This window comes from Macaca mulatta, chromosome 7, assembly GCF_049350105.2.
Source record: "Macaca mulatta isolate MMU2019108-1 chromosome 7, T2T-MMU8v2.0, whole genome shotgun sequence".
In the NCBI taxonomy this organism is placed as follows: Eukaryota; Metazoa; Chordata; class Mammalia; order Primates; family Cercopithecidae; genus Macaca; species Macaca mulatta.
Genome location: NC_133412.1, coordinates 109,069,035 through 109,090,506, shown reverse-complemented (window position 1 = coordinate 109,090,506; position 21,472 = coordinate 109,069,035). Strand labels below are relative to the sequence as shown.

At 39.2% G+C, this 21,472-nt stretch overlaps 1 long non-coding RNA gene across 1 annotated transcript in view; it reads right to left on the bottom strand.

Annotated features, from left to right (window-relative positions):
- Positions 1–21,025, bottom strand: part of LOC144330239 (uncharacterized) — a 46,300-nt gene extending 25,275 nt beyond the window's left edge. Inside the window, exons 1-4 of the long non-coding RNA XR_013396239.1 lie at positions 20,883–21,025; positions 19,785–19,914; positions 17,875–18,008; positions 3,639–3,761 (exon numbers count right to left, since the gene is read on the bottom strand). This is a non-coding gene — a long non-coding RNA (uncharacterized LOC144330239). The remainder of the gene's footprint in view (positions 1–3,638; positions 3,762–17,874; positions 18,009–19,784; positions 19,915–20,882) is intronic.
- Between the last annotated feature and the right edge of the window lie 447 nt (positions 21,026–21,472).

Sequence of the window (21,472 nt, the reverse complement as noted above, 5' to 3'; positions counted from 1 at the left end):
GGCACAATTTCAGCTCATTGCAACCTCTGCCTCCTTGGTTCACGCCATTCTCCTGCTTCAGCTCCCAAGTAGCTGGGACTACAGGCACACAAAACCACACCTGGCTAATTTTTGTATTTTTGGTAGAAACAGGGTTTCACCATGCTAGCCAGGCTGGTCTCAAACTCCTGACCTCAAGTGATCTGCCCGCTTCGGCCTCCCAAAGTGCTGAGATTACAGGTGTGAGCTATAGCGCCTAGACTATAAACCCTCTTTTAAGAGAGTACTTCATGAAGGGCAAAGGAACTTCCAAATCAAGTACCTGAATCCATTACTCTCTGAGCCAGGAAACAAAATATAAAGTTTTAAAAACAGAGAGGAAAGGAAATATTATTTCTTTTCATATCCTTATACAGACTATCTAGTGATTTTACCCTACTGTGAGGCCTGGCATAAATAATGAGAGTAATGTTCAGCAATGGCTTTGGAGGAAGGTTCACTCTTTAATCACTCTTTATGCTACTATAGTTAAAAAAAAAAAAAAAAAAAATGAGACTAAAGACAGAGTCGGGTCATGACTGACCTGTGTGCCAGGCTTTGAAGTCTGTATTTTATCCTGAAAGTAATACACTTAGCTCAGATTTGCATTTTGGAGTTTTATTTTAGAAAGAGCTCAAGCAGTACTAAGAGGGATAGACTAAGCATGTGTTTTTGAGGCAGGGAGCCCAGTCGAGATGCATTGCAGTAACTCCCTAGATTACAAGCTTCATGAAGACAGGGTCAGTCGGTTTTGCTCACCACTGAATCCTCAGAGCCTAGCACCATGCTTGACACAGAACGGATGCTCAATATATACTTGTTGAATTAATTGATTCACCAATTAATTAATCTTAGGAAAAATAATCAGGTGGAACCAAAAATAGAGAGTTGAGATGGAAAGGAGAAGACAAAAATCTATAAATATTTTAAGCAAAGAGGCAATTATATATTGAGAGTGAGGGGAAAGAAGAAATTCAGACTGGTTCCCAGATTCCTGACTAGGATAACTGCATAGATAGAGATATCCTACAACCAGAGAGGGAACCAAAAATATAGACATGTTTACAGGGATATTTAATAAATTCAGCTTCAGAATGTTAACTTTGAAGTACTTCCAACAGATTTGTCCAAAGAACAGTTGTATCCGTGGATCTGTAGATGCATTGGGAGGTTGCTGAGGTTATCGGTATCAGGGAGTCATGCTGAAGAAGGGTAGAGTTCAAGTCTCTTTTCTCTATGATGTGCTATATCCATCTTAAGCTACCCTGTGGTCTCAGGGAAATGTTTACAAGGACTTGAGCAGATCTGAAGTTGCCTCTTGAAGAAAAATGTGACCCCACCATAGAAACCTGAGTGACTCACCTCCATTTGCAAGTGACATGACCCTTCATTCAGGTAAGAGCAGAACCAAATACGTCACCCCTGCCATCTGCTCATCTTTAATCCAAATCATATCAGTGTGCCTTCAACAGTATATGCACACTTACTTCTCACCAGAAAAGTTCACCTGGCATTGACTGCTCTCCAGTTCTGATGGAAGGCCATTGAGTTGAAAGGTTGATAGCCTAAGATTTATTCTCTGTCCACTTCTCTAAATATTCTACCATGCAGTCTAGTATAAAGTACCCCATTAATTTAGTTCCTTCACTGAGTACCTCCTCAGTGTTATTCTCAGATTTTAACAAAGCCCAATATAAGAAAGAGACATGAATAAAACCCTGGAGCGTTTGCTTTAAGGTCTTTTCTGAGGTACTGACCTCTATATTTGTTCAATGTCCTTTACACATATTTTCTCATGATAAATTCCTTGTTATTTCCACTGGCATTTTTATTATAAAAGTAATTTTTGCATATTGTTACCAAAAAAAAGTTTTTAAGCAATAGAAAAGCTTCCACATCTATCTTCTTTCCTACCCACACAATTCTAAGCCCCAGAGGCCATCAAGTAGTCAGGATTCTTTCCATTGCAAATGCAAGACCTGTGGCTTGAATTAGAATACAAGAGAGGAATGGGAAGGGCAGTCCTAAGGGCCACAGGGAATGGAACATGGGGTGTAAACTTCTTATCTCTGCCTCTATGAGCTGTTAGTCATTCTCTCACTTTTCTCTGGTGGAGGAGAATAGGGCTTCCAGTGATGAGGGACCATAGCTTTCCATCACCACATCCAACAGGAAAAGAGATTTTTTCCCCTTTAGAAAAATTCCAGGGGCATGCTCTAATTGGCTTGGCTTAGGTCAATGAAGCGTTGTGATTGGCAGTGCTCAGAAACTCATGACTGAATAGAAGAAAAGCAGTTCCCTTAAGGAAGGTGGACACTGTCATCAAAAGAAGCAGGAAGTTGTGCTAAACAGCAAAAGTGACTAAAGACATCATATTATCATCAGTAGTTTTCTAGGTTCCAGACATTTTCTCTGAATTTACAAGCATATAAATATAGTCTTTCTATGTTTTACACAAATAAGAATATACTATGGCAAATTCCTTTTAGGAGTTTATCAAAGAAAAAATGTTCTCTACAAAATACTACTTACTTTCTTTTGATTTGATAGTGAGAAATCTCTAATCCAGTATCTCTTTTTCTTGACTGTCAGGAAGCTCAGCGCTGACTACAACATTCAGTTACTACAATGTTCAGTTACCATAACTCTGTTAAATCTCATAAGTATTTACTTTCCTCCTCTTTTCATAATTTTAGATTTCTAATTTCTAGCATGTCTAGCTTTATGGTACCTCAAATGTCTTTTATTGTAAACCACCTCAAATTCTTTTTGAAAGAAGATGAAATTTTTATTAAGTTCTTCTAGTATCTAGTATTTTTTCACTTTATTGTTTTTTCCATTATGAAAGTAATGACTGCTTATTATACAAAATTTAGACAGTAAGTAGAAAAGTAAGGAGAAAAAATTGCCCATGTTCCCACCACTGTTCTCACCACACGTTATTAACATTTTGGTGTAGTGCCTAGTTTTAAGAGTCAGAAACAGCCAAGTCATATAATTAGCTCGGCTGAATAGGTTCCTTTCTAATCAAAATATCCCTGGAGACTTTAAATTATGGAAGGATCCAAGGAGGATTAACAACAATAAGGGAAGTCTCTGAAATTTTGACAATGCTTACCCAGAATTTATTCTTATAAGATTAGCAGTAACACACAGTCTACTAGTCCATCCTTCCCAAACATTGTCTACCCACACCTAAACTAAAATAAAGCTCAAAAACCAAATGCTACGTTTTCCTTAAGCCCCTAAACTTGTATTAATCCATAAATTCAATGGGAAAATTATTCCAACCAAAGCAAAAGGTCATATTTTCTAGATATCATAGCCAAAATTATGTTTTTGAGACACACATTTGATAACTAAGTAACCTTTAGATTACTAATTGTGTAAAGTTGCCAAGGTGATACAAGCAAAAGAAAAGTTCTACAGAAACTTTAAGATTATTTCCGTGCCTGCCTGTTTCCCCTACAAACAGAGCTATACTTTGACTTTGATGGAAAATTAAGAAAATAATTATACAAAATATTATAATTTTAATACAGGGGTATTAGTCAGCTTGGGCTGCCATTATAAAATACCATAAACTGTGTGGCCTAAACAACAGAAATTTATTTTCTCACAGTTCTGGAGGCTGAAAGTCCAAGATTAAGATGCCAGCATGGTCAACTTCTAGTGAGGGCTCTCTTCCCAACTTGTAGACAGCCACCTTCCTGATGTAACCTCACATTGCCTTTTCTTCATGCCTGCAAGTGAAGAGAAAGCAAGCTCTGGTGTCCTACTCTTATAGGACACTAATCCTATCAGATCAGGGCCCTACCTTTATGACCTCATTTAGTCATAATTACTTCCATAAAGGCCATATGTCCATAAAGTCACACTGGGGGTTAGTCACATGATTTTTGAGGGATACAATTTAGTCTATAGCATTCCATTTGCTCCAATAGTCATATTTTCTGGCAGTAATTTTATGTAGCTCTGAATATTTTGAAAATAAGCATTTACAGAGGGGTAAGTTCTTCACCTCCTCTCTGAATAACATTTCACCAATAGCGTCACACAACAAAATAAGCTCCATAAAAACTAAGCATGATATGAAGACACACATGGCAAGATACACATATGTACATGTGGGCGGGGAGGGAGGGAATAGAGAGGTTCAAAGTTCATTCACTTCTGAATCAACTGAAACCTTTTGTTTCACCTTCAGATTTCGGTCCTAAAATAACTGGTATCATGAAATATAGCTAGGCTGGTAGGTAGATAGGTAGCTATGTTGAAACCATTAAAAATTGATGACCAAAGTAGGTATACATGAAAGAACTGGATTCAGAATAAACAATGCAAGTTGAAATTAGAATATTTTGTTTTATGATACCTTTATGTAAACTACGCTTGTGTTTAAATATGGAATCAGGAAACTATTTTGGATCAGAATTTAAAATAATCCCATTCTTTTGTATGTCTGATTAACACATTTGTCTTTGAGGTTCTTCATCTGAAGTACAAAGCTAAACAGAAAAATATATAAATCAAATATTTTGGCCCTTCCCTGGTCTTCCTACCATGGGCTGATACTATTCAGAAAGCATGTCTTTTTCCTCACAACATCTGAAGTACAATATAGAAATTCATCCTTTTCTATATTGAAACTGGGCCTTTCCCCAAGATTTTTATTTTGCATTTAACAAAATAACAGCAAATATCAGGTATTAGAAGGATCGAAACAACCTCTTCTATTCTGTTGTCCTTAGAACACCATCTTTTATTCATAGCTTCTCTTGTGGTGCTGGGAGGCAGATTCTGTTGCTATAGCAACGCCCTGAATATCCTTGGGGATAGCTTACAGTTTTACTTTTTTTTTGAACAACAAAGAGCCATTGATACTACATGTTGCCAAAGGTTATAAAAGTTGAATTCTAAAATGAAAATATTTCTTCTATAGAAGTGGTACACCATATGCGTCCCACAAATTCAAAGAGATATGTAAGGATATGACCTCTGTGTGAACACTGATGAATCTAGTATAATACTGTTTGGATTCAATGGATTATTCACAGCAGAAGTAGTTGAAGTGTATGCCTTGTTTTCTAAGACCACTGTGGGGGATAAGGGGTTTATTCCCAGTATCTGTAAAGATCCAGGAGCAAGAAAAGAAAAATAAATCAAAGGTCCCATCGCTTACATTTGGTTTGTTACTTTGTAATCACCTTCCCATCCCCACCCCCACCAAAATGAACTGCTATATCAAAATCCAATTACACTTTGACAGTAAATAGATCCTCAAAGAGTGGTTGTTACTGAATCCTTGCTCCTCAGAATAGATATTAAATGTACGAGATTCTCAAGTGCTCTGAAATCTGTATTCCTTGCTTCATTTTAACTGGATTCTCTTCATCTATGAAAAAAATTCCTTAGCTATCTGCTTTGTAAAACTGGGGGAAAAATTTCAAGTATTTCTTTCAAGATAAGTCATCTCATCGCCCTGAGAGGGCAACCTGAGGGGATGCACGGAAAAACACAAATGAGTTGAAGGCGCCACAGATTCGTTTCCTGGGAAAACAGCCGTAAGAGCTTATAGAGGCTCAGGAGATGGGAATCTGGATTTTTCTCAATAATGGGAGAGAGTGGTACATGCGAAAATGTAGATAAAACATTAGAATTGATCTCAATCTCCTCCACTCACCACAGCCTGAGCAAATATACTGGAGTTAGAAGACCCTCCCAGCAGATCAAGAAAAACCCATGACCCAAGGCCATTCATTCATTCATTCTTTCTTTTGTCCATACACTAAGTGCATGTTATGTCCCAAGCCACTCAAAGGCTTTCCAAATGCTTATTAAATGCCTGATTGTACTCTTGAAGAGTTAGTCTCTAATTCAATAAAGCCTTCGCTGGCACAGGTTCTATAGGTATAATATAGAAAACTTTATTAAAAATAACTGGTTTAGAAGGTAATCATAACTAGTAAAAACAAGCACACAAATGGTGTTTCTAAATACCATTTCTCACTGAAAGGAACCAGGGTTACTTGGAGAAATGGCTGATTCCAGAAATGGTTGGAATAGGGAAAATACAAGGCAACCTGGAATATCTTGTTCAAGAAAGCAAGACAGTGCTTACACACTAATAGAGGCATGTCAAAAGGACACAAGAACTAATTTGAAGGAGTTCCCACTCTCCATATCTTGGACAATTTGATCATTAAAATTAATAATGACAGAGATAGGTTATGACATTAAATAAAAAATAAATGCATGGGTCCATAGTGATACTTAGAAGAAGACAAGGAGGCCGAGAAGGGGAGAAAAGAAAAGGAGGAGGAGGAGGTAAGGGAAAAATAAAAGAAGAAAGCTCTACTTTACAGAAGAATACCAACTGTTATGGACTGAATTACATCCCCAACAAAATTTTTAGGTTAAAGCCTTAACCCCCAATGTAACTGTATTTGCAAAGAGGATCTTTAGGGAGGTAATTAAGGTTAAACAAGGCTCTAAGATTGGGCCCTAATTCAACAGAACTGGTATCCTTATAAGAAGAAGAACACACCTGGCGGGCGCGGTGGCTCAAGCCTGTAATCCCAGCACTTTGGGAGGCCGAGACAGGCAGATCACGAGGTCAGGAGATCGAGACCATCCTGGCTAACACGGAGAAACCCCGTCTCTACTAAAAATACAAAAAATACAAAAAACTAGCCGGGCGAGGTGACGGGTGCCTGTAGTCCCAGCTACTCAGGAGGTTGAAGCAGGAGAATGGCGGGAACCCGGGAGGCGGAGCTTGCAGTGAGCCGAGATCGCGCCACTGCACTCCAGCCCGGGCCACAGAGTGAGACTCCGTCTCAAAAAAAAAAAAAAAGAAGAAGAAGAAGAAGAACACACCAAAGGCCTCTCTCAAGCTTTCTCTCTCTCTCTCCCTCTTTCGCCCCATGCATATACACAGAGAAGAGATCCTGTGAGGACAAAGTGAGAAGGTGGCATCTCCAAGGTAGGAAGAGAGGCCACGCCAGAAACCAACTCTGGCAGCACATTGATCTTGACTTTGTAGCCTCCAGAACTATGAGAAAATAAATTTCAATTTACGCCACCCAGATTGTGGTGTTTTGTTCGGCAGCCCAAGCAGACTAATACACTAACTAAAAAATATTGAGGAAATGATAGAATTAGAAAATCACCTTTTTTCAACCACCAAAGTAAAAATGATTAGTGGATACCAAAATCACTGGGTCAAAGATTATGGTTTTAAAATATCACCACATGGGTTAACTTTACAATAGGGAAATCAGGCATGACATCACTATCCTAACCAAGTAATCAAACTTAGCATCACCAATAGTAGGACAGCCTGGTGTGTGCCTCCTGGTGGATCCAATAAGAAATATACACCACCTGCCGGGCGCGGTGGCTCACACCTGTAATCCCAGCACTTTGGAGGCCGAGACGGGCAGATCACGAGGTCAGGAGATCGAGACTATCCTGGCTAACACGGTGAAACCCCGTCTCTACTAAAAATACGAAAAATTAGCCGGGTGCGGTGGCGGGCGCCTGTAGTCCCAGCTACACGGGAGGCTGAGGCAGGAGAATGGCATGAACCCGGGAGGCGGAGCTCGCAGTGAGTGGAGATCGTGCCACTGCCCTCCAGCGTGGGCGACAGAGCGAGACTCCGTCTCAAAAAAAAAAAAAAAAGAAAAAAAGAAATATACATCACCTATCCAATATTCTTGCAAAGCATGTTTAACCTGAGCCTAATTGTGAGAAAACAATCAGACAAATCCCCCAAAAGGAGACATTTTTGCAAGGCAACTGACTTAGATCATTAAAACAGAGTCAATATCATAAATAAAAGAAGTCGTAGACCCCTTCTAGACTAAAAATCTCTAAACATTACAACCACAGAATTAATCAACTTTCATAGGATCTTGGGTCAACAAAAGCACCTAAATAGATATATTGGGTATAACTGGGGAAATGTTTAATGGGCCGTATGTTAGATGACAAAACTGAATTCACATTAATTGTCTTCGGTAGGAACAGTGTAATGGGTATATGGAAAATTGTCTTTACACTTAGATATAAGTGCAAACCAAAGTATTACTGGGTCAACTATCACAGTGTCTGCAACTTCAAGTGGTTCAATAATAACAGAAAAGGATACATATATATATAAATGGGGACCAGGCACGGTGGCTCGCACCTATAGTCCCAGCACTTTGGGAGGCCAAGGCAGGTGGATCATTTGAGCTCAAGAGTTCAAGATCAGCCTGAACAACATGGTAAAAGCCCATCTCTACTAAAAATACAAAAATTAGCTGGGCATGGTTGTGCACACCTGTGGTCCCAGCTACTCAGGAGGCTGAGGTGGTAGGATTCCTTGAGCCCAGGGGGTGCAGGTTGCAGCGAGCCAAGATCGTGCTACTGCACTCCAGCCTGGGTGACAGAGTGAGACCCTGTCTCTAAATAAATAAATAAATAAATAGGGAGCAAAATAAAGCAGAGGTAGTGAAATGTTAATAATTGATGGATGTAGTTGTAAAGGGTATATAATGTTCAATGTATTATTCTTTCAACTTTTCTGTGATTTAAAATTTTTAATTTGCAGTTTAAAAAATAATTAAGAAATATAACTATACTAAAGTGCTCAGAAACATTTTATGGCCTATCACTCACTCTAGCTATTATTGACCATGCATCTACTGAGACCAAATGGTATAACCTAATGGTTAGCAAGCGTAGATGTTGGTTCCCAACAGACCTGGGTTCAAAACTTGTCTCTCAGACTTCATAGGTTTAATCTTTCTGCAGTGAAATGGGAATAATACGTAAGTGATAAGCAGTTGAGAAGATTAAATGGGGCATATAAAATCTCAAGAGGCAATTATTATTACTGGTGGTAGGAGGATAGGGATTGGAGGCTACACGCTCTGGTAAGCAGTCTCCACTAAAACTATGACATCACTTACTAACAATGAGTGACTGCATTATATTATCAGTGACCATTTTTGTGGCAAGAGTCTTTTCATCCAAATCAAAAGTTCCTTGAAGGCAAGAACCATGTCTTTCCTGATTTCTGTATCTCCCAAAGAACCTTGTACAACGTTACACATGATAATATTTCATCTGTATGTTATGCTTGATTAGTGCTTCTCAACTATGGCTGCACATTAGAATCGCCTGGGGAGGCTTTTAAAAAGTCTGATCCCTGGACCCCGTCCCCAGATCATTTTTATTTTGTTGGTCTGAAGTAGGACTTGGGCCTCAAGGTTTTTTAAAAAAAAATTCCCAGGGAGATTGTAAAAGGTTTATATTTTGTTTCTCCTTAGGGCAATGGCACAAGTCGCTGCTGCCAACTTTCCACCCACCTTGGAGTAACCTGAAGTGTCAGATTAGGTAAATTTGTGTTTTAACATGTCAGCCTTCTCCCATGAGCTGCTAACTTCACACCATTTGTAAGACCACCATCATTTAGGCTGTTAACATAAAACATAACAGATTTGTGCTTCACTTTATCAAAATGTATAATTATACCTAATGCTGCTCTTTCTTCAGTTGATGAAAACTATAAAAGGCCCTTTCCTAAACCCCAAGTCTGAGTAAGTTTTCACAATAGAACAAGCATCCAAACAGCAGAAACATGACTGTAACATTGAATTAGTTGATAATGTGGACTTTCACAATTCAGAAAATAATTTCATTTGTGTTCCAGAGAAACGAAAACAGAGGGCAGAACACCTGAAGGATAAAACAAATGGAGATCTGTGGGAGCAGAGGTCAGAATCAGTGAGCATAATAAGAAATGAGAACAAGAGCATTTTATCACCTCCATTTAGCCAGTTGCCAATGTTGGCAAACAAGTTCCTAATATGAATGTACCCAGGCACTGGTCTGAAAGTTGAGCATGCCCCTCCCTGCATCTTCCACATGAAAGCCACTGTGACCATGAGTCTTAGCTACAACATGGTGGTCTGACATATCCATGTACATTTTCCCTGCCCTTGGCCGTACACTTACCAACCTTGAACTACTGGGAAAACATCATGTGTCATTAACATAGTAAAGAGAAACGGCACTCAGAGGGCATAATAAGATATAATTATAGACCCAATGTGGTGGCTCATGCCTGTAATCCCCGCACTTTGGGAGGCTGAGGTGGGTGGATCACCTGAGGTCAGGAGATCAAGCCCATCCTGGCTAACACGGTGAAACCTCGTCTCTACTAAAAATACAAAAAATTAGCCGAGAGTGGTGGCATGTGCCTGTAATCCCAGCTACTCAGGAGGTTGAGGTAGGAGAATCGCTTGAACCAGGGAGGCAGAGGTTGCAGTGAGCTGAGATCACGCCACTGCACTCCAGCCTGGGTGACAGAGCGAGACTCCGTCTCAAAAAAAAAAAAAAAAGATATAAATAAGACTTTGTTTCTTTAAAGGAACCCGAGCTAAACCATTTCTAAGAACTCTCTATCCAATTCCTTACTTAATAACCAAGTAACCATGGCCAAGTTACTTAGCTTTTCAAAGCTGAAGTTTCCCCATCTATCAAACTTAGATAGTAAAGTGCCTACTTCATAGGGTCGTTATGAGGATTAGAGAATGCATGTCAATGTTTTAGCATGGTTTCTCACACATAGTATTATTAGCTAAATGGAAACTATTATTATATCTCTAATATAGTAATAAATCCAAACCCAGCAGTTTCTTGGGTGGAAAAATAAAACAAAGATATGAAAACCCAAATTAACTCCTATTTCCATTACTCTGTATAATACAAAGCTTAGATTTAGATAAAATTTCAGCAGATAATAATATGATGATTTATCCCAACTTTGCTTTGGCAGTATCTTCAAACAAAATTGAGATATTTAAAATCATCGTCCTTAAAAGGGGTCCTAGAGATTCAATTACTTATTGAATAGACAGTTTCAAATTTTATAAACAAATTCCCATTTCTTCTAATCCTAAGCCATGCCCTCCAAAAACAATAACAAAGATGATGTTATAGTGTCTCCTAGTGGGCCCATTTTCACTCATTGCCAACACATGTGTGACTAACAGTAAAGCATTTGAGAGTAAATTTTTAACTAAAAAGAACAATTCAAATGAGATAAAACCATATGGGGCAAGACAACATGGAAGCACCATGCACTAAGAGCTGGAAACTGGAGGTGAAAAAACATACATGGACTTGATTGGAGCAGAAGGAGTGAGAATTTAGTGATTAGCTAATGTAAGGGAGGAAAAACCTTGTGCCTCTCAGGTTCACTATCTGGGGGCCTATGAATTAAACTGGCAAAAGACAGATTAACAGGAGAAAAGCATAAATAGTTATTGAGTTTGGGGGCCTATGAATTAAACTGGCAAAAGACAGATTAACAGGAGAAAAGGCATAAATAGTTATTGAGTTCATATGTTATGTGTGAGGGGCTTCACAGAAAATAAGTAAAAACCCAAAGAAGCAGTTAGACAGGGGGCTTATATACAATTTTAACAAAGGGCAATAAATTATAGAGAAGTGACTAGACAAAGGAAAGTGGGTTTGGGCTCCTAGAGGTGGTATAATAAATTGTGGGAAGGTGACTAGGAAATATATGATGGATAAAGGTTGTTTAGAAAGGTTTGTTATGCACACTCTTCTCTGTGCCCTCTCTGGTCTTCCTGGAATGGGAGAGGGAAATGCTTTTACAAATAGCAATTTCTGTCACCTTTACAAAGAGAAATTTATGCCTTGCTTTTAGGCAGAAGCAGAGAGGGCAAAGAACTTTTCCTGGGTCTGCTGTTTCTTCAGTTGCCCTCAGCTTACAGTAATCCTTATGCCAAAGTGGTATTTTGGGGGTGGCATATTCTGGACCCCTTCACTAAAAAACAACTGAAGCCTCAAGTTGAAGAGTTTCCAGAAGATTCTTCTAAGTAATACAATGTAGGTGGAAAAAATTATTTTGCCTACACATTTTGAAGTAGCCTAAAGAAGAAATATTAGAAGGGAACTAGATAAGATATGCCAAAAGAAAGTTAAAGAGTTTTTATTGTTACCAGAAAGAGGTCCCAATCCAGACCCCAAGAGAGAGTTCTTGGATCTCATACAAGAAAGAAATTCAGGCAGAGTAAAGTGAAAACAAATTTATCAAGAAAGTAAAGGAAGAAAAGAATGGCTGCTCCATAGGCAGAGCGGCGCTAAGAGCTGCTGGTTGGTCATTTTTATGGTTATTTCTTGATTATATGCTAAACAAGGGGTGGATTATTCAGGAATTTTCCTGGAAAGGAGCAGGAATTTCCTGGAATTGAGGGTCCCTCCCCATTTTAGACCATATAGGGTAACTTCTGGGTGTTGCCATGGCATTTGTAAACTGGCATGGCACTAGTGGGAGTGTAGATTAGCATACTAATGCATTATAATTAGCATATAATGAGCAGCAAGGATGAACAGAGGTCAGTTTTGTCACCATGTGTTTTTGGCTGGTTTCTTTATCACATCTTGTTTTATAAGCAGGGTCTTTGTGACCTGTATCTTGAGCCAAGCTCCTATCTCATCCTGAGACTAAGAATGCCTGACCACCTGGGAATGCAACCCAGCAGGTCTCAGCCTCATTTTACCCAGCCCCTATTAAATATGGAGTCACTTTGGTTCACACACCTCTGACAGTATGAAGGTAAGAGAAAGAGAACTGACTTTAGAAATTCTCGAAAAGGTAAAGCTAGATTGTCTCAAAGGTTTGTTTTTGGGGAACAGCCACTTTTGATGTTGTTCCTGTTAGCTTTTACTAGAGCTTTAAACAGTTAGGGAAATATTTACTAGAAGTATCATAACACAGATATGTATACAGCATATACATCTATTTTACATTTATTAAATTTAACATGCAGTAGAACAAATAATAAATTTAAGGATTCTAGCCCCTTAATAGGAAAAGACTTATAACTACTCTAATGAAACAATTCCCATAAGAAGATGAAGTGCTACTTTTAAATCCAGGCGCTAGGTGGGCCATTGGCAGCCTGCTAAACCTCTGTAGGCTTCAGTAACACTATGGATATAACAGAAGAGCTAGGTTCAACAGACCCGGAAGTCCTCTCCCTCATGAAGTTGTTTCAATATAAATGGATATGACTCTTGTTAAAATGTGTCTCTTCCTTTACCCTCAGCCACACTTTTTAAATTGTATCTCTTACTCAAAAAAATAGCTGCATTATGTATGATGGGATAAAAAACACATTTTCTTCCCTTTTCCTTTTATAAAAAGAACAGGATTACAGGTATTTTTAGGTTCCCAAAATCTCATAACACCAACATTTTGAACATTTTAAAATATATTACTATCTCAAGAAGCAGTAAAGTTTTTAACCAAGTCCTAATAATTAAACTTGGTTTGGAATGAATTACTAGGTTGGTGCAAAAGGAATTGCAATTTTTGCCATTACTTTTGCACCAACCTAATATTAGTATAGTTATTTAAATACCATTTGGAAAAATCGCAGAATGCTTTTCAAATTTCATATGCATCTGAGTATTAGCTCTCAGGATATTTGCACAGATCACATTAAGTATAAGGGACTAATATATCTCCCACAGAAATGTATACCTCAACAAGCAAGAGCGTGGGATTAATTCAAGTTAAGCATGTTTTTACTGACCATGTTCATAGACCCCAAAGTGATTTCTTAAACTTTTCCAGTTATGCTTTTCCTTTATCTTTTTGCAAAATTTCATACTTACATTTTTTAATCCTATATCTTAGAGTAAAAAAGTTTTGAAATTATGCTAACGTATTAAAGTTATAATCCTAAACATGCAAATGTTCTGGCTCTCAAAGAACATTTTCTAGTCCCTAAGAGCTTGAAAGTAGCTCAGAGGACCAGCAGTAGGAGGAATGTTGCCCGTGATCACCTTTCACTTTTAAGCATGCTTTTTCCAGTTCAATTTTGCCCTTCCTTTTCATTCTAGTTATTTGGGGCCTTTTCTAAGTACTGTCAAATAGGAAATTACCACAAAGACAAGTGGAAGAAAAAAACATTTAAAAAATAACTTCACACAGCACCTGCAATTCTAGTAAAGGCCTCACTCTCAGAGTGTGCGGGCATTTGGAGATTTCTGTCAAATCAGTTGGGCTGCCCCACCGCAGGGATGGGTCGGTGTTCCCTTTTCAGCTCAGTAATCAAATAGCTTTGACTGGTCCGTGTCTGCTTTTGTCCACTTCTGACCTACATGTTCCTGTGAGGGACATCTTTGTCTCACTTTTCTTTGGTCACTGAGTTCATGTACCTCAATAGGCTAAGTCTTGCAGTCCATTAATGAGAATTCTCAGCTCAGCCCTAGGCCACCCAGAAACCCCGGTTGCATGTTCTCACTGAATGGCTTCACTGGTGGCCCATTCAAATGTGCTAATGTCAGAAAAAAAGGCTGAATGGGGCACCAATGTACACCATTGCCGAGGCAAAGTGACTGCGGCTTCCAACAAAGCTTCCGCTGTGGCGATGTTAAGCAGAGTTATCAATGGTGCGGAGGCTGAGCAAGGACTAATGCTCCAATCATGCCATCAACAGGTGGCACAGATGCAGCCACTTCAATATGAAATCACAGTGCAAAGTTCGCTGGCAATTCAATCCTCTCTCCAGCTTCCAATCTCCAGATACATTGTGTAGATATGCCTCCTTCTCTTTCTGGTTCTGAAGCTCTTTGAATTGGTTTGCAGAAGACACTTAGGGTGAGAGATGAAGTGAGTGTTTGTTCTAATTTTTCTTAGAGTTACACCTCCAGTTGAGAAGCTTTCTTAAAGCCGTTTATTTCCTCACAGGTGTACAGAAGCAGATAAAGCATTTTCTTGGGGCTTATCCCAGAAGCACTAAAAGGGCATTTGAGCTCAGCAAAGTAATGTTTTGATTGTGCAAAACAGATGTCACATTATGGCCCCATATTGCTACTTCTCGTAACAGAACATCTTGAATCACAACTAAATTATGAAGAGGTGATGACCAAACCAATTCTGTAGCCCCTCTTCCCCTAATCACAGCAAATGAAAGAAAAAAGATGATGGAGCAGCCCCCAAGTTTTCCTTCTAAATAGGTATTTCTGGGAAGAAACATAAAAGGAACTAAAAAGTGAGGATTGTTATAGCTATTTTAAAATTCTCTTTAAGATCCCTGAGTTTCTGAATTATTCACAAATATACAGGATTCCCACACATTCACATGGAAGAATAGCCCAAAATTATAATCCCACTATCATCCAAACTTCACATCAAGATGAACCAGTCCCGTGGTCTCCCAGATTCCTAATCCTTAAATGCTGGTGATAGTCTACAGAACGAGGTCATTGCATGACCACCTCAGCCTTCTCAGAGGGCCCAAGATTTTGCTTGGCTACTCACTACAAGTCAAAATATACAGAAGTAGTATACAAAATATACTACTTTAGTTCTTCAGATCCTTCAAAACCATTTCTCTACTCCCAAATGAAAAATAGCATACAAAAAATGTATAGCATATCTTATCTCAGCTAACTTTTCAAAGTTATAATTTTATTGTAAGATAAAGTCCAAAGCATACAGTGTACACACACACACACACACACACACACACGAATTCAACCCACATGGGTTATAATTATTATTATTATTATTATTTAGACAAGTCTCACTCTGTCGCCCAGGCTGGAGTGCAGTGGTGTGATCTTGGTTCCCTGCAACCTCTGCCTCCCGGGTTCAAGCAATCCTCCCGCCTCAACCTCCCGAGTAGCTGGGACTACAGGCGCATGCCACCACGCCGGGCTAATTTTTATATTTTCAGTAGAGACGGGGTTTTACCATGTTGGCCAGGATGGTTTTGGTCTCTTGACCTTGTGCTCTGCCCGCCTTGGCCTCCCAAAATTCGGATTACAGGTGTGAGCCACCACGCCGGTCCATGATTTTTTAAATATTCCAGAATGGTAACACTGGGGAAATCCCAACTAAAGAGTAGGCCCCAACAACTTGTTATGATCTAGTTTAAAGATGAATGATTTTTGTGGAGAGAATTCTCAGGGGCCCACATCGTCTATGTGACCCTGCATAGGGGCCCTCGTGGTACCTCACTGTATCTGGTCACCAAGCCGGCATGGTGCTGGGCAGCTCTCCTACAGGAGCTTACTTTTAAGACTTCAGCTCCAAGGTGACCCACACAATCCTCTAACTCACATATGTTAATGTCTTATGGGGAATCACATTCCAGGTCAGCAGTTCTAGGCTCAAGAGGGAAAGAGACAGGTGCCCCGAAGCCACTAACTAGCCCTAAGAATCTTTATTTTCTTTCTCTTTTGCTGGCATATAAAAGAAGGTTTCTCCCTCACTATTCCTCGCCTTCTAACTCTAGTAAGTTTTTCCTACTATTTTCCTCAGGCTAGATTAATTATGAAGCAAGTAAAGAAGGTCTTGCAAATTATTTGTGATTTTTTATGTAATGTCACATTCATTTTCCCCTAATTTTTCATAATGAAAGTGAATTAATTTTGTAATTAGAAAAAGTTATTTTTTAAATAATAAAGTTAATTAATCTTTGATCTTTCATTCCTCAGAAATGGAATTTTGCCCTCAATTAGTTAAGAAAATTAAATATTTGCATTTCATGTTAGTAAAAGAAACAACTGGCTAATTTTTATTTTGTACTTACTCCTACCAGTTTATTATGAAGGATACAACTCAGGAGCAGCTAAATGAAGAGATGCTGAGGGCAAGGCACACTCTGCATGCACCACCTTCCTAGTGCCTCAATGTGGTCACAGACCTAGATGCTTCCACCTGGCTAGTGGAAGCAGCTATTTATTTGGAAAGAAAATCCAAATCAAGGGAGAAAAAAAAAGTATTTTTTCTCTCTCCATAATTTCCTTATTAATCATACTTCACCCAAAGCTATTTAAGATTTATAAACTTAAATTTTATTTTATTTTATTTATTTTGAGTCAGGGTTTGGCTTGTTGCCCAGGCTGGAGTACAGTGGTACGATCTCAGCTCACTGCAACATCCGCCTCCCAGGCTCAAGCGATTCTCCTGCCTCAGCCTCCTGAGTAGCTGGGACTACAGGCGCCTCCCTGCCTGGCTCATTTTTGTAGTTTTTTGTAAAGACAGGATTTCACCATGTTGCCCAGGCTGGTCTGGAACTCCTGAGCTCAAGGGATCTACCTGCCACAACCTCCCAAAGTGCTGGGATAACAGGCCTGAGCCACAGCGCCAGCCTAAACTTAAATTTTTTAAATCTATGGCTTCTTATGGGGACCTGAAGGCTGCATGACCATCCTTCACATAAACAGCTCAATTTAGAAGCCAGAAGGATTAGTATGTATTCTAAAGTACAAAAATAGCATAGATCATTTAAGTGGGGTAGCGTCTCAGGGTATTTAGGTCTTAGTCCAGGAAACTACAACCAAGGGATGCCCTGGCTTACCCATTTGGGTTACTCTGGCATATTTCTGTAGAGAAAGAGAAATATCTTTTCCTCACCCATTCTATGATCGTGGCTGAGCCCCCATAACAAAAGAAGAATTAACAAGAGAAAAGCGTACAAATTTACTTAATATAACTTTTGCATAACACTTTGCATAACACGGGAGCCTTCATAAGGAAATGAAGACCGGAGGAAAGTGGTAAACCTCTATAATCTTTAAGTTTGACAAACAAGCAGAGAGTCACGAAGACATATGATTGGATAAAAAGTATGATCTAATGTAATAAATGGGGGTGTGGAGTATTTAGCAAGGCCTGTTTGTTCAGATTCTTCTCTGTGTCCCTGTGTCCTCAGAGGTAAGGATGTTCCTTTCCTCCTGGTAGAGGAAGGGCACCTCTCAAATGAGTGTCTTATGACCCGCTTCACAGGAAAATCAGAAAAACCTTCCAGGTTTTCTTACCTGCTTCAGGGGAAGAACGCGGACAGGGTGAGAATGACTTCCTTGCTTCTGCGTTTTCTCACATGCCAAGGTGCAGTATTTTGGAATACCATGTCCTGAACCCCATCATTGCCAAATAGAAAATGTAATGGTCCCTTTTTACAAAATAAACATAAGTGAAAACTGGATTGGGTTAGAACCTTGCCACCTGGCTTGCATTATTTCTTTTATCTTCATTTTTTATGCAAATAAGCTTAAGAAGCCAGACCTTAAATGGCACTTTTTAAAAGTTGCCTCTGGATTTTACTTTCTTCACTGGCTCTAAAGAAGTTCCACAATTGCCCAGAAAGAATGGGTCAATCCCCAGCTGTCCCTTTGTTTACAATTCCTTCCCTCTTCTCTGTGGTCTCCTCTCCTGCACTCCCTCCCCCAGTGGCCCAAACTTTGCTTTTGAAGACTTCCTTGACTTCAGAGAAGTTAGACCATGTCGCAAATGTCTCCTCTTTCTCTAAGGCAGGCTAACAGAGATAATGGGCCCTGTGGGAGAGAAGAAGCCAAAGAAAGAGAAGAGTTCCTTTGGACACTTAAGGGAATTATTGACAAGGCTCAGCCGACTCAAACTCACAAATTAAAAAAATAAAAAGCAGCTGAGGTAGTTCTGCTAGGTCTTTTATGCAATCAAGTGAAATAAAGTCTGCTGACTTTTGGGTGGGGGAGTTCAAAAGGGGGATTGGAGAGGGAAGTAATTTAATTTCTTAAATCTTGCCTATGCCACATGCTGAAGATTCTAAATAAAGTTTTTGGCTAATGGAAACTATTAGTTGAGACTACACCCAGAAAAAGTTACTAGCATTTTGTTCACTGGACAGAAATGAAACAAAGAATGAATTTTACTTAAGCGAGGAAAAGTCAATATCAATCATTTGATAAGGGTTAGAAAGCAAGCACTTAAATGCTATTGTAGGAAGAATCAGAAAGAATTTAGCAAAAATCCCTTTTTCCTCCCACCGGCCTACGTTTTTCCCTGAAGATAGACAAAGGACAAAGTTACTTTCCCAATTTCCATAATTTCAGTAAAGAACTCTTTGCAAGATTCTTCCGGTGTTGTTTTCAAGTCCTTAAAGCTTGGCCTTTTCTGTGTATGGACTAGATATTATGTGCAGGAACTTAAGGATGGGAATACATCCACCAACGCGTCTCCTCGGAGCAAAATCTGCCTCCATTAACTTTAAAGCTGAAACTCAGTAACTCCTGTTCTTCCTCGATCCTAACTCCAAAAATTCACTCACACCTACCCCCTCCTTTCCAAAGAATGACTAAATTGGGAGGCTGGGACAGAAACATTCCAAATAAGAATCAATCATTACATTGGTTCCAATTCTAAGGTTAGGAAGGTGTTGATGATACTGGTGAGGGCTGCATGACCGCCCTTCACATAAACAGCTCAATTTAGAAGGCAGAAGGATTAGTATACATCCCAAAGTACAAAAATAGCATAGATCATATTTGAGACATTAATACAAATATACATAGTAAACATTCTCCTGTGTACTTTGTTATTATTGCTATTACAAACAAATATTGTTTTGGTTTTTGTTTGTTTGTTTGAGACAGAGTCTTGCTCTGTCGCCCAGGCTGGAGTGTAGTGGCATGATCTTGGCTCACTGCAACCTCCGCCTCCCAGGTTCAAGCGATTCTTCTGCCTCAGCCTCCCGAGTAGCTGGAATTACAGGCGTGTGCCACACACCCAGCTAATTTTTGTATTTTTAGTAGAGACGGAGTTTCACCATGTTGGCCAGGCTGGTCTCGCTCTCTTGACCTCATGATCCACCCACCTCGGCCTCCCAAAATGCTGGGATTACAGGCATGAGCCACCGCGCCCAGCCACAAATATTATTTTTATGAAAAAAAAAATCATGTTTATTTTTTACCTGTCTTCCTTTTGACCGTAGTGCAGAATTAGTCTGGCATTGTGTGGACTCTACTCCTAGGAGGCGAATCCCTTCATTGAAAGAAAATCTTGCTGCAAGTATTCCACACTCAGTTACTAGATAAAGAGAACTAGCTGAGAAAGATGTATAGAAGGTATTTTAGGTCAACACAGCAAATTCCATATATGCACATGGGTAGATCTATATCACAGAGCAGAAACATTCCATAGAACATCTATTCCCTTATGGAATAACTTTTCTCCCTCATGCCCACTAAGCTTCCATACAAGCATCCAGCTTTCTTTTCTTCTCCAACAAACAACATTTGCATTGTAGAATCACTTTTTAGCAAGACATACGTGGAGTTTGAGTTTTAAAAGCAAGTGCCAATTGAAACAATTTATTGTACACAAATTTTAATTGTCTTTAAGGAAGGAAAGTCAATTATGTCAAGATCCCTAGCAAAGCTACCACCTAGTGACATGCTGCATATTTGGCCACACTTTCAGAGCTTGTCATAAGCTGCAGACGCCATCTTCCTGGACCGCTTTTGAAGTTGTAATGTTTTTGCATTTCAAAGAGGTACCAAGACAATAGTAGGAAAGAAGAGAGTGGGTCAGACATTCAGAAAATGTCAGACATATTTTATGAACCTATGTGGCTTTCTATTTCATCGTCATAATCTTCCTCACCAAAGGATTAAAACTATAGAACACAGTGGATTTTATTAATTAGTATGGTCTATTAAAGACTTTGACATAAAATATTTAGCAATGAATTCTCTACACCAACTGGTTAGTGTACACCTTTTTAATGGAGGTGGCAAAAATAAACAGTAGGGCCCTTAACAAAATTATTTCAGATCTATCACCTTTTCTGGTAGCATTCTTAAAAGACTCTACCATCATCAAATGACCCTTCTGTTCTCTTGAATTCCATTGGCAAGAGTTACATAGCTCCCGGGTTAACTCTATGTAATAAATTAACAAATCTGAGTAAGATTTGTGTATTTAAAAATCAACAGCTCTGACTTCACTGCCCAGTACAATTTTCTGTATTGTAAGGCCTGATAAAGTTTTTAATCTTTTAACAACTTACAAAGTAAACAGTGACTGGCACCCAAACCTGAAAGAAAGCCAGCAGCAGGTCTAATGAAAATCATGCAGAGAGCCATCAGACATTAAGTAAATACTCCGCTTCTGTTTTCTAGTCTCTTTTTGTTTGGTTACCATGGTGACCTGTTTTTGTGGGGGTAACTTGGAATGTGTAAGAATTTGCTGCAATTAGATGCTTGTGTCCTATTGGCCAGTATGACACAGATAGTTTCTTTTCTTAAACTAAAAAGAAATAAAAGAGAAGAAAAGACACTGGTGAATGTGGACAAAGCCAACATGCACTTTGGGAACCAAAGAAAAATTGTGTAAGCCTACTTATCTTTCAGAACTGTTTTCACAGTTGCTCATAATAAAAAAGTCCATCTCTCCCAGCCTGTGATTACTCTCCATATCCTCCAGCCTGTGATTACTCTCCATATCCTCCAGCCTGTGATTGCTCTCCGTATCCTCCAGCCTGTGATTGCTCTCCATATCCTCCAGCCTGTGATTTCTCACCTTCTTGACCTTTCCAACTACTCCTTAGCCATAACACATGTAGTGCACTTCATTTTACTTTCGTTATTCAATCATTGT